This window comes from Choloepus didactylus, chromosome 7 (assembly GCF_015220235.1).
Source record: "Choloepus didactylus isolate mChoDid1 chromosome 7, mChoDid1.pri, whole genome shotgun sequence".
Lineage (NCBI taxonomy): Eukaryota > Metazoa > Chordata > Mammalia > Pilosa > Megalonychidae > Choloepus > Choloepus didactylus.
The window spans coordinates 53,021,283-53,035,346 of NC_051313.1; the positions used below are offsets into that span (position 1 = coordinate 53,021,283).

Genomic DNA, 14,064 nt, shown 5'->3' on the forward strand with positions numbered 1-14,064 from the left:
TGATGTGGTCTCTTGGCATTTTTAGTAGTTTTTCCTTGAATGCAGGGTATTAGGAATAAAACAAACATTGTGAAAATTGCGGATGATGTCTCTGCCTAATCTCTGATAGTTTCCCAGTCACCTAGAAACAGTACTCTGTAAATACAAAGGCTAAATTCTAAGCCTCCTCCTTGCCCAGAATTGAAAAGTGGCCCAAAGCAAAATGGTAAGAAAGTCAGCTCACTTCTAGGAAGCTCTTGCCTCTTCCAAGTTTTAGTGCCTCCAATTCTCATCGCTTCAGCAACTCACTGCTGGCTTCAATCATATAATTTCTGGATTTTGTTTGGCTTTCATAGTTCTTCTTGGTGGGAAAGCTAGTATTCTGCTAGCCACCCCATGCCATTCAGAGTAGGAGAGTGCTCAGACAATAAGCCATGAGACTGGTTGGAATAATAAAGGAAATGAAAGAAATAGAGAAGAGGAATGAAGACTGCAGTCTAGAGCATTCCAAAATTGAGGGATATCTATAAATATAAGGGAAAAACCATACTATGTATGACATTTAATTGTATTTAATAAGATTATATCTTATAATTTAATTATCCTTTTGTTGCTTTTCATTTTTGGTACTTATTCTTTTTTTTGCCAAACAATTAACTGAGTAAAAGGTTGACCATGGGACCCCATTTGGCACAGGTTCCTCTGGAATTCTTTGAATAATTTCCTTTTCTCCCACAAATGAAAAGAAAAAGGTAATTTTGTTAATTTTATTCATGGGTTAAAGTCCCAAATACTTTCAATATGAGTGAAATTCAAATATCAATAAAATTGGGGCAGCTCTTGAGACCAGTACATTCAATCTCTTATGACTAGTGTATCAATCAGTATTCTGGTAGGAACTGGATAGTGCAGTCAAATTAGGATAACTTAAGGAGAGTTTAATGAAGGGACAATTTATAGAGGGAAGGGCAAGGAAAATGCAAAGGGTAGTGCCATACTCCAGGGCTAGAAATATCAGCCATCCTTATCATCTCTAACCCTGAAGGGGCAAAGGAAGGGAACAGTTGCCAGAACTTGGAGAGGGTTGTGACCACCCCACCTCCAGGCAGCCCACTGTTACCCCATAGGGAGGAAGTTGTAGAATTATGATCTCATCCACACTTTAAGCTATCCTTCCTATCTTCTGCTTGTGCTTCCCATTGGGAAATCCGAAAGTAACGGAACCTGTTGAATTCATTCTTACAGGCCAGTTTCTAGCACACAGATCTAGCACACACACACACACACACAGACACAGACACACCCAGCCCCTCATGTGCTTTCTCTCACTTTCTTACCCTTTCTCTTGCTCCTACTCCATTCTGTACTTTCCCAGAATCAACAACTATCTCCAGAGTGAAAGCAGCTACAGAACTCTCTAGATTACTAAAAATATAGCATGGCTTTGCATTACTCATGCAACTTTTTTTTTTAAAACATTCATTATTTTTATTTAATTTTCTAGCAGACAAATTACATACCTCCCCACCCCTTCCTTTAAGTTAGTGTGACAATTTTCCATAATAAACTACTTAAAGAGAAGCTCTGGTCAAGAATGGAATGAAACAGAAAAAAAAAAAATTACTGCTGCCTTTAAAAAACCAACATGTTCACCAATTATATTCAAACAAAAACATACAAACAAAATTTTCACACTATGTCTCTGTGTTTCTTGGCAGCTGACTTTCCTCCCCATCATGCAAGTGACAGAGCTGTGGTCAGTCGCAGTTTGTCATGCTAGATCCTGGAGGTTCACTCAGCTTCACACTATTCAAAGGCCCTAGATAGAAGATGCTAAAGTCTTGAAATCCCATATTGTCATGGCTCCATCAACACCAGTAGTGCAAAATTTGCAACAGTCTTGCTTGTCTACCTCATAACTAGACACTTGAGTGATGCTATTCTGGTGTAGTGTCTCCAAGGCTGCAGTGCGTCCTCGGCTGTGGCCCTTTTGTCCATGTTGCGGAAGTGTTCCATGGCTGACATGTGCTGGATGCTCCATTTTGGAAGATCTAGTTTGGAGACCAAAGTCAAGCAGCCACAGTCATCATAATTAAAGAGCATTGGGCAGCAGTTGTGGCCAGCTGCCACGATGCTATTCTCAGAGATAAATGATACACTTAGGAGTGGCAGGAACTCCATTTTCAGAGTTGAAACCTGACGCTTTGTGAAGCATCAACAACAGACATGGTGTAGCAGACACAGTGGCTGACCCGGGTGAGGAGGCTCCCACTGGCAGAGAAGCTGACCCCCTGGACCCAGCCACCAATGCCACCACCACCAAACTCTGATGTCAGCTGGCCAAAAGACATCTTGCTGCCCCATGGTATACTAGCTGGCTTTACATCCACTTCTTTAATGTAGGCAGAAAACATTCTGCCTCTGAAGTCACAGATTATGCTGCCAGCAAAATGTTGGGGTGCCAATCCAAGCTGAGGACCGTGGAATGGACAGGCTTTTTAATGTGCTTGCTCCCAGTCATTTTCAGACTCTAAGCAGCAAAGAGACATGAGTCCTGCTCCACTTCCCACTGCAAATTTGTTCTCTGGTGGGGACCACTCACAAAAGTGGCTGCACAATTACTTCTCAGGATCACCAGGGTTGGCTTCCAGATACCATCTTTCTGATTCCAGACATAAGCATTGCGATCTGCTCCACAAGTGACAATGCTGCTGCTCTTGGGAGCCCTGTCAATACCTGTGCTGTGTCCATTGTGCTCCTTGAGTTCATGAGCTTTCCCTCCCTGGCTCCTGTTCTTACAGATGTGGACTTTGTAGTTTTGGGGGCTACGGGCAATCTGGATATGATCCCTGTTCCAGGCATGACAGGTGATTGGCTCTAGTAAAAACTGACGCAGAAACATTATTCTCGTGTTTTCAAAAGGTAGAAAGCTGGGGTAGGGGCAGTCCAAATGGTCCCAGAGTGGAGAATTCGCAGACTCAGGTCAGTTGACATGAACAGGCTCCAGTGGGCATGGGCGGAGACCTACTCATGTCACTTGGTAAGTTGATTTACTAGGACTCTGATACCAAGCTGATAAAATTGTAAGGATTCAAATTGAACCTAAACAACATATCTAATGAACATATCTATTAAATATTTATTTTTATAAGCATTTTCCTTTTATTATAAAAATACATCCTGGCATGTAGCATGTATATGAAAAACAGTTTGGGAGTAGTTTTGCTGAAAATATAAGCATTGGAAAATTAGACGGCATGGAGGGTTAGGAACCCACTTGTTTTAATTTGGTCCACATCCATAGGAACTCAGTGAGGCCTTTGAGGCTCAAAGTTTTGTCTTCATTTTTGCTTTTGAAATGTAAGTTTTTGGAAGCTTAGATGTACATTTTAATCTCTCTGTGTGATGCTATAAATATTAATAGAGAATTAATTAATAGAGAATATTAGTATTATAAGGGAAATGGCCATGGAGACTGACCTAGGCATCTCAGGGTAATGGGTTACTAGAATATCATTAACCGATAATTGATTTTCAAAATAATCCAAAAGACTGACTTGGAAATATGCCTCAAAGTCTCATGATGAGTCTGTTTCTGAAGTCCTGACACCAGAGGAGAAGACTAGAAGTGGACTCCTTGCCCTTTAAGAACCTGCCCCCCTCACCCCTGTTTTTAAATCTTTATCAGAAAATGTCACCATTCTCCAGTTACACTGAAGCAAAACATTGAAATGATGTGTTCATTCATTCATTTAATCAATAATCATTTATCAAGCATATATAGTCCTGGAGATAAGGCAAATCAGATTGCATTGGTCTTGTGAAGGAGCTCAGTATAGAAGGCATGATGGAAAAGTTAACAAGGTCATAAGTCTACAATGGATCTTTGCCCAGTGAACTGTTGAAATCCTGTAAAGACACTAAAAGACCTAATATGTGTGTGTGTGTGTGTGTGTGAGAGAGAGAGAGTGTTTTATGGAAAATTTACTCCCCTTGTGCAAACAAGGACTGCACCTGATTTATCCCTGAAATGTTTCTTGGAAACCATTCTTTCTGCTCTACATGGTTACAGTGACCCTAGTTGAGGACTTACTGCCTTCTTCATGTGGCCTATGGCAATAGTCCTTTACTCAATCCCCTAATCTCCAATTTCTCCAGCCTCCAGCCCATCCTACCAATTGTTGCAGCATTATTTTCTTCCTTGATTCACAGTGTTTTTGCCACATCTCCTACTTGATCTCCTCACTTTTTCTCTGCTCTAAGTTACCCTCCTGTATGTTTACCTGTTCTTTCTGGGAATTCCCTTGCTTGCCTATTGCCCTCTTCTACCTCTGGAAATGTCATTTCCTCAAAGCTGAGCAAGAAGTTCTTCTAACTTCTCTCTTCTGACTTCCATAAATTTTTGTGTATTCTTCATAGTACTTCTATCAGTCTGTTGTGCATCACGTTTGTGCTTTTTCTCCCTTGCTTGATTATAAACTTTTTGAGGGCCCTGATCACATCATTTATTTTTTTGCATGTGTGTCCCTCATAGTAACTGGTATGATGCTTTTCTATGTGAAGGGAAGAGGGACTCAACAAATGCTTTTTAAACTGAATTATGCTAACATTTCATAAATATCAGAGTAGACTAGAGATTAACTCTAATCTGATCTGGTATTAACACATTTTATGCTAGGTAGAAAGAATATCACTTTAAGGGCATTAAATTTGTCTCCCTGTAGCTACATTTCAGTAAGAGCTGCAAAAGTTATAACTTTTATAGACGTTAAGTCAAAATAGCAAAATTTCACTGAAAACGTTTAACAACCTTATATGCGCCTTGATATCTGTTGAATTCTATCACCAATTAGCTGCCTTGAAGCCTGGATGCTGCATATTGAAACCAGAGTCTTGAAGCACAAGACTTTTTTTTTAAACTTGTAATTTAATAGTTTTGTTTTCAGGAAACAAAATTTCATGCAGAATATATTTTGAAACACAAAGTCCCTAAGTTAAAAACAGCTCGTTTTCTCCCCATGTAGAGCTGTCAGAAAGAAGGAGAGATTTGGTAAACTGAATGTCACTATCAGCCATTGATAGCCAGTGATTTGTTCTGAATCCAAAGGCTAAACCAAACCTCATGCTGCTGTATGTCAGATACAATTGGTTCACAGTCAAAGTTTTACAGCTCAGACAGGGCACACTTTATCCTTCAGGCTGCTACTTAAGATAGCCACGACCCTGAGGAGAACCAGTCAACAAAACAGACAGACAAGAGGATGTGATTTGTATGCATCCCTGAACCAGCTCACATCACCCCTGACCTATAGGTCAGGCTGCAAATGACAGCAGGGTGCATGCACCTGATCAGACAGAATATTCTCATTAAAAAGCCTGGGGAGGGAGCAACTCCTCTGTGTTTACCCACAGACCAGATGCAATCTACCTAAGAAATGAGCAAAAAAAAAAAAATTTACTGATTTATCTCCCTAAGAAGATGTCACCTACATTAAATACCTTATAAAATTTTAAACCAATCCTGTATCCTAATAAACTTAGGTGAATGAAGATGATTATACAAAGTACCCAACACCAGTTTATCAAGGGGAAGAGGCTGTTTGTTTAATCACAGATGGGCTATCTGAAGAAAATGAATATGGAATGAGTACCTTACTGAACATCAATAGGGCAACTTTATCAAATTCCCCTGGTTATTATCATTCGTTATAGAATAGGTTTTGGTTAAGTATGAATCTTGAAATGGTAATGCAAGCCTATGAATGTAATTTTTTGTTATTGAAATTGGTTAAAGTTTTCATATTTTTAAAAAGGAATCTGTATTTCCAAAATTATTTGCATTGAAATGAGAACCATGCTGGAGGTTGTTGAGCAAATCTCTATGCATGGTAATTCTTCAGAACAGGGGAGGGAACCTCTGTTTTGGATCATTGGAAATAGCTTTGCCTGAGGCCAGGAGAATACAGGAGATGACCTCTGGAGGTCCAGTGAGAGCTCTGATTCCTAATAGCAGTATCCTAAATACAACAGAGATTCATCAGCAATCTGCTCTGACATACCATGGGTCAAATTAAACTGTCTAAACTGTAATAATTACATGCAGTCTAAGACTGTCAGTATACTGTTGGTCTGGAAAGTGGGTATTAACTCTGTTTCTGAAATACTAGTGTGATAAAGGATCTTTTATATATATACAGCGCACCATAAATAATATCTTTATACCCACTAGAATACTGAGATGATGAATGAAATCAGGCAGACAGGATCCCTCAGGGATCTGGGATGCAAAACTAGTCAACAATGTCCAGTTTGTGTCTCTTTGGAAATGTACCGTGCAAGGGATGAGTAACTCAACCTTCCATCAATAAGCATTATCTTCCCCCTGCACTATAAGTTCATAATTTCACAGACAATGCCTCATTTATCTTTGCATCTTGAAAATGTACACAATCCTGTTGGCTCTGAAAAGGACATAGGCTTGAAGATACGTAAAAGATCAGCCAAATAAACTCTACTGCTGTTGTTTATGAAGGCAAAGCAGGTGGGATCCCTTCTCTTTCCTTTAACCTTCAGTTTGGCCCTTTGGACTTATTTTTTTTTTGTTGTTAGGATTGCTGTGTTCACTTCTTTTTTTCACCTGAACGTTTTTTTTTTTAATTTTTTAAAGTTTATTTATCAAAAAATTAAAACAAGCAACAAAAGACATACATTTCAAACAAAACAAAGCAAAGGATTAAGAAAAACAGAAAACCTAAAATAACTACTTTGCTTCCAACGTGTTCCTACCATACCCCAAGAAAATTAATAAACCCTATCCAAACAAAGGAATAAGAAAAACAAATAATCTACTGAAGGACAATTTGCTTTTTTCCAAGTTTCTGCTGTTACAAATGATGGTACAGTGAACTCCCTGGGTTGAATGTGGGTACATTGCAAATTTCAGTAAATATTGTGTAAATGCCCTCCACTTCCCCAGAGGGTTCATGACCTTTTCCTCCATCTAATAAAAATATAACAATCTTTTACACTTTTACCAAACTGATAGACCAAATGTTACTTTTTTTTTGAAATAAATCCAAAGCTATAAGAACAGTTGCAAAAACAATACTAACCCCATACACAGAATTCCATCATACCCTGACCCTCCTCCCCCGATAGCCCAATCCACCAACTTTAACATGCTGTCACATCGCTGTTTCTTTCCCTCCCTCCCTCATTCCCTCCCTGTCTATCATCCATCATCTATTGCTCTGTCCTCTGAACATATGAGAGCTAGCTGCACACATCCTTGAACATATGCTATAATTCACATATACACTCCCCATGAACAAGAACATTCTTTTATTCAATCCCATTAAGCACAACTAAGAAGTACAAGAGATTCAACAATGATACAACGCTTACATTCTATATTTCCTTTACCTTATGTCTCAACTGTGTCCCTTTGGGCCACCTGTCCTCTATCCTCAATCCCATCCAAGTTCATCCTTGGCATTCAATCATCATCTATTTAGACTGTCTTTTTTTTTCAGTAGTGGAAACATATATACAGCCTAAATCTTCCCATTCCACCACCTCCCTAGCCTTCCATTAGTGGGATTAATTGCATTTAGAATGTTGTAATGCTCTTTCCCACCATCCATTACTAGAAATTTACCTTCACCTCAAACAGCAATCCTACACTCATTTCTTAACTCCCCATTACCCCTTCCCCCATTTCTCTTAACCCAAACTCTACATTTCTTCTCTATGGTTATATTCTCTAATAATTTCTTTGTGTTTACTGTGGGGCTTAAAATTAGCCTCTTAAATCTCTATCAATCTTGTTTTTCTTTGATACCACCTTCACTTCAATAGAACACATAAACTATGTTCCTATACTCCTCCATTCCCCCACCTTTATATAGTTGTCTAAAATTACATATTTTACATTGAGTTCAAAACCACTGATTTGTCATTAGAGTTTGTATAATTTATATCCTGTAGGAAGTAAATAGTGGAGTTACAGTTCAAAAATTATTGACTTCTATTGTATTCCATTGTGGTTGGAGAATGTGCTTTGAGTATATTCAAATTTTCTTTTTTTTTAAATTTCTTGAAGCTTGTTTTATGTCTCAGATTATGGTCCCTTGTGGAGAATGATCCGTGATCACTAGAGAAAAATGAGTGTCCTGGTGCTTTGGGATATAAGGTACTATACATGTCTGTTAAAATTCTCTATATCTCTTTCTCCATTCTTTGTTTCTCTGTTGGTAGGGCTCCCTTTAGAATCTGAAGTAGGGCAGGTCTTTTATTGGCAAAGTCTCTCAGGATTTGTTTGTCTGTGAAAAATTTAAGCTCTCCTTCAATTTGAAGGAGAGTTTTGCTGGATAAAGTATTCTTGGTTGGAAATTTTTCTCTCTCAGAATTTTAAATATGACATGCCACTGCCTTCTCACCTCCATGGTGGCTGCTGAGTAGTCACAACTTAGTCTTATGTTGTTTCCTTTGTATGTGGTGAATTGCTTTTCTCTTGCTGCTTTCAGAACTTGCTCCTTCTCTTCAGTATTTGAGAGTCTGATCAGAATATGTCTTGGAGTGGGTTTATTTGGATTTATTCTATTTGGAGCTCGCTGGGCATTTATGCTTTGTGTATTTATATTGTGTAGAAGGTTGGGGAAGTTTTCCCCAACAATTTCTTTGAATACTCTTTCTAGACCTTTACCCTTCTCTTCCCCTTCCGGGACACCAATGAGTCTTAAGTTTGGACGTTTTATTTTATCTATTGTATCCCTGAGATCCATTTCGATTTTTTCGATTTTTTTCTCCATTCTTTCTTTTGTTCTTTCATTTTCTGTTCTGTGGACTTCTAGGACACTGAGATGCTGTTCAGCTTCCTCTAGTCTTGTATTGTGAATATCCAGAGTCTTTTTAATTTGGCCAACAGTTTCTTTTATTTCCATAAGATCTTCTATTTTTTTATTTACTCTTGCAATGTCTTCTTTATGCTCTTCTAGGGTCTTCTTTATGTCACTTATATCCTGGTCCATGGTCTTCTTGATGTCCTTTAAATCCTTTGCCATGTTTTTGCTCCTCGATTGTAGTTCTTTGATTAATTGTGCAAGGTACTTTGTCTCTTCTGATAACTTGATTTGTGTGTTTGGAGTTGGATTCTCCATATCATCTGGTTTTATCATATGCATTAAGATTTTCTGTTGTTTTTGGCCTCTTGGCATTTGCTCTGCTCAGCAGGGTTCTTTCAAGTTGTGAAAAAAAAATACCTATCTAATTTTTCAGAAACACAGTTTGGTGGTGTACACTTTCTCTAACTAACCAGCAGATGGTGTCCACAAGTCACCTATATGCCTCAAGTCAGTTCTTCCCAACTCTGTCTCTGTGTTGTGTGGGGAAATGATTTTTGTGGGGTTCAGCTGGTGAACTCAGTTTGGGTTTGTTGTTGGATTTGACTGCCCTGAATGTGGGGCATGTGTCCTGGTGGCTAGGGAGGCAGGGCCACTTTAATATTCAAATCTCCTGGGTGTTCCCAGAGATTCAAGGCTATTACAAGAGTCTAAGCCTTCATTTCAGTTTTGCCCCAGCTTTTCTCTGTCGCTGACCCACAAACCACCAGCATTGATGTAGCGTCCCTGGGTTTTCCAAGTGGGCCCCCCTTCTCAGCTGTGATCTTCCAGGACCTCTGCTGAGGGAAGGCTGTGCTACATCACTAGTGCACGTTGTCCCTTAAGGGAAGCCCTGGGCCGCCGGGGCCGTGCAGGGGAACTCCCAGCCTGATGCAAAGATTAGCCTGTAATTCTTGCCTGGTGTAAGTTCGTAATGGAAGGCAGGTAGCAGAGCTGGGCCCCACCCCTTTTCTCTTAGAGTAGATAGATGCCCTAAGGGGAGGTCATTAGCATTTCAATGGTCTCTCTCTGCCTGTGCCACACCCTTGTCTGGGTCACAGAGCTGGGAACTAAAAATGGCCGAGCCTTTCTCCACTGAGTCAAAAAGGGAACAGAGCTAGTCTGAGGTGACCCTCCGGCTCTCCAAGGTCAGTCCTCACCCAAAGCCTCTGTCTATTTGTTAGGGTTTCATACCTCTTAGTGAGCAGTTCACACTTGCTAATTAAAACCCCAGTTGGAGCTCAGCTGAGCTATATTTGCTTACTGGGAGAAAGCTTCTCTCTGGCACTGTGAGGCTATGTAGCTCAGGCTGTGGGGGGAGGGGTCTCCTGATTTGGATCCACAGTTCTTACTTACAGATTTTATGCTGTGATCTTGGGCATTCTTCCCAATTCAGGTTGGTGTATGATGAGTGGACGGTCATGTCTGTCCCCCTGCAGTTATTCTGGATTATTTACTAGTTGTTTCTGGTTTTTTTAGTTGTTCCAGGGGGACTACTTAGCTTCCACTCCTCTCTATGCCGCCATCTTAGATCTGGACTTATTTTTACGCTAGGCTCACCCTTTATGTTTATATTAGCCAAGTTTTGGCTTTAGTGTTTTTTGAGACATTGGGTGACATAAGTTTGTGGAGATAAGAGAAAGGATATTCAAGAGGCAGCATGTACACTAATCATATGACCTTGAACAACTTACTTAAACTTTCTAAGTCTCATTTTCAAAACATTTGAAATATAGGAGTAACTACGCTTACATCATAAGGTTTAGTAAGTTTTCAATAAGAATGTATTTGAAATTATTTGTAAAATTTAAAATGTTGTTAAATGTGAATTTCATGTTCTCTTTCTCCCTTTGGAGTGATCCAAACATCAAGTTCTTATAGTCAAACAGGAATTTTAATTTAGTTATATAGAATTGCTTATTAATAATATACAGATTCTGCTGTATGATCTGCACATGGTCTTATGTGGTGTTAAATAACAAGAACTAGAAAAAAAGAAAGGAATCTGGTATCCTGGCATAAGGTTGCCAGATTTAGCAAATAAAAATAGAGACACAGTTAAATTTTAATTTCAAATAAACAATGACTATTTTTAATATAGATATGTTCCATGTAATCTTCAAATTTAACTAAGTGTCTTGTATTTCATCTGACAATCCTATACTGGCATCAATAAAAAAACAAAAAACCTTGATTATCTAAAACTTAGTTTTCTTCTAAAACTATCTTCTGAATCCCTTATTAAGAGAATCATATTATTTTATCTTCATCTAAATTATCTGATTGTATAGTAAGCTTTAAAATAAGCAAACTCAATTGTTTGGTGGAAACTGGAAGCATATATCTGAAAGATGAAAAATATTGAAAATGCTTCATTGATGTCTAACCATTCCTTCTTTCTATTAATCATTTACTTAATAGATATTCCTAGGGCAAGACCCAGGTTACAGTGGAAACTCAATCTGCCCCCCTCTAGAAGGAGACTGTTAAACTGGGTGTTTACTTAAAAGTTCCTTGAGTATGGGCCAGGAGACATTCAAAATTACAGGAAGTGCATGAGCATTTTTTTGCAGGCCAAATTTACTCAAGCGCAAGTAATATAAAGCATTATATTAATATTAAAACAAATAGCTATAATGTGAAATAGAATACAGAATTTGCATGATTTTTAAAAAAAGACATAAGACAAATTTTATGCTTGCTTCAGGACAAGCCTCCCACCTGCTCTAGGATTGCATGTCCTATCTTCTCTGTCATTAGGGGTGTCCCAGATTGTGGTTGAGGGATCTGTTGTCTTTTATCTACATACTCACCATTTTATACTCCACACTCACCATTTTCATACTATCTTCTGTATTGCCAGTGTTGGAAGTCTACAAACCACATATTCCAGCTTCTTTACTACCTGGCTTGCTGTTAGAGTGATTGGAAGGTGAGGGGAAAGGAGTAGCTAGTTTTCCTTTCTCTCAGTCTCCAGCATGGCAGTCATGGATGGCTGGGAGTGACTGCGCATGGCTATGGATGTCAGGAGCAACAGAGCTAATTCCAGCAACATCCATAAGAGTTCTGGTTCTTGGTTTCTTGCTCTGTGGCAGCAGTATGATTCCAATGGCAGCAGTGGCAGAGGCGGTGCCTCCAGGTTGTTCAGCAGAAGTGTGGACTCATGGCCACATCTTAAAGTTGGCAGCAACTTAGTAATCTTTGGATAAAAACTCTCTTGTCCATTGCACTCTTCTTGTTTCCTCTTGTATTCTAGTCTTCCAGGAATTCTGACTCCTTTGTAATCCACTCCTTGAATTAAAATCTTGATGTTTGAAATAACTAGGGTGATTTCTGTTTTCCTGACTTGACACTGACTGATACAAGGCTTTATTTGTGGCAAAATTTGAGAATTCCTGCTCTACATATATCTGCCAGTTTAGACAATCTTTGGAATCATGAAATACAAAAATAATGGAATAATCTAATAGAACATGGCTCTTTTGAACTTCAGAGACCACTTAGCATGGGGATTAATGGGAGAAGCCTGTGAGTTATTGATAGGCTAAACCGAAATCAGATCCACATCCAAGGAGTCATCACACACATGGCAAACAGGGATGTAAACATTCCTGGTCAAAAAGCTGCATCTTTATTAATCAACGAATAGTGGCTTGACAAGACTGTCAGTAATGTAATGCATACAATATGAGACAAAACAAGGCCTGTGAATAGCATAAATACAAAATAAAAATATTTTTCCTGGAGTCCTATCAGGAGGGAAACTTATTGGCAGAAAATATGTATTTCACATAATTATTTTGTTGAATTGTGTTTGTCTGGTTTGCTCCAAGGTGGATCAAAGCCTTAACTACTATGGGGTTTTCAAAACACCTTTTTAAACTGTTGCATTCTTTCGTTTTCCTATAGTCAACACATCTTATCTCTAGTTAAATTTTCATTTCTTGAAATTTCAGTCCATTTGCTCTCCATCTTTTCCTCGATTGAGAAAGAGAATAGTGCACCTGGGTTCTTCCTTCACCATCTGGACATTCCTGAAGGTAATTAATCCTTAGCTCAGAGTATTCTTTTTTTTTTTCAGGGAGAAGAAATCTCAATTCCACTGACCTTTAACCATGGTCCTTGTTTCCATCACATTATATAGTTCTTCCTTGGACTGAGTATAATTGATGTAAGCTTGTCCGTTTCTAAACTGCCACAATTAGAGCTGAGGTTTATATAGTCTCAGAAGTTATTTAAGGGAATTATTTGTTTTGCTTTCACAAGAAGACAAAAATTGTGTAGAGAATATCTATGGAAAATATGGATGGAGTTAGAAATTAGGCAGGACTATGTATGATTTCATAAAGTGCTTTCTAAATTTATAGCATCACGGATCAGGGGTTGCAAAATTATCTGCGTTCAAAGCAGCTATTTCATCTTTTGTAGGGAAATATTCTAAATTAAGTCTATAATGTCAAGTTATTTAAGTGTGTTCAGTAAGGAATCTGTGAAAGATCTGGCTTGAGAGAAAGCATGAACTGAAAGAAATGATGAAGGATTGGTCATCGATTTTTGTCATTCTCTCTTTAAGTGACTATAAACTTCAGTATAAAATATTAAATACATTAAGAACTAGAAAAGAGATCACCAAAGGAAAAAAGAAGCCCAGTATTCATTCCTGTGATAACATTTTTTAGCTGTGTTGTAGTGCTTGGCTCAGGGTCATGCACATAGTGGGTGTTTGACATAGAATGCAGAATTAACCACTACATATTGGCAATAATAGTGCATTTAAAATCTATTTGAAAATTTCAGAATGCTTTATAAAGAATACCTGAGGGGGAGAAAGACCAATATTATTTATTACCAGGTGTGCATCTATGCTTTACATTGTAGTAAATTTTGTCTTGATACATAACATGCTACATAGCTTGTGTCATGAAAAATTACTAGAAGAATCACATGGATATTGTTTAATTTTAATGGTTAATATATTATGCATATTTCATACATAATCACTAGAATAAACATAAAGAAAACAACATGTTTGTTTAAAAACATTAAAAACAGAAACCAAAAATGCTTTCATCCATGCATAGAAATAAATTCTTAATTATTTATGCTATTGGTCTTTTCTTTAAGTATCTTTGATTAATAGACTTAATGTAATGTCTATGTATTGTGAAGAAAATAATGTATTTGATATTTAAAGTATATTTAGTTT

At 38.2% G+C, this 14,064-nt stretch overlaps 1 pseudogene; it reads right to left on the minus strand.

Moving 5' to 3' along the window:
- Nucleotides 1-1,780: 1,780 nt before the first annotated feature.
- On the minus strand, nt 1,781-2,841 carry LOC119540323 (annotated as a pseudogene).
- Between the last annotated feature and the right edge of the window lie 11,223 nt (nt 2,842-14,064).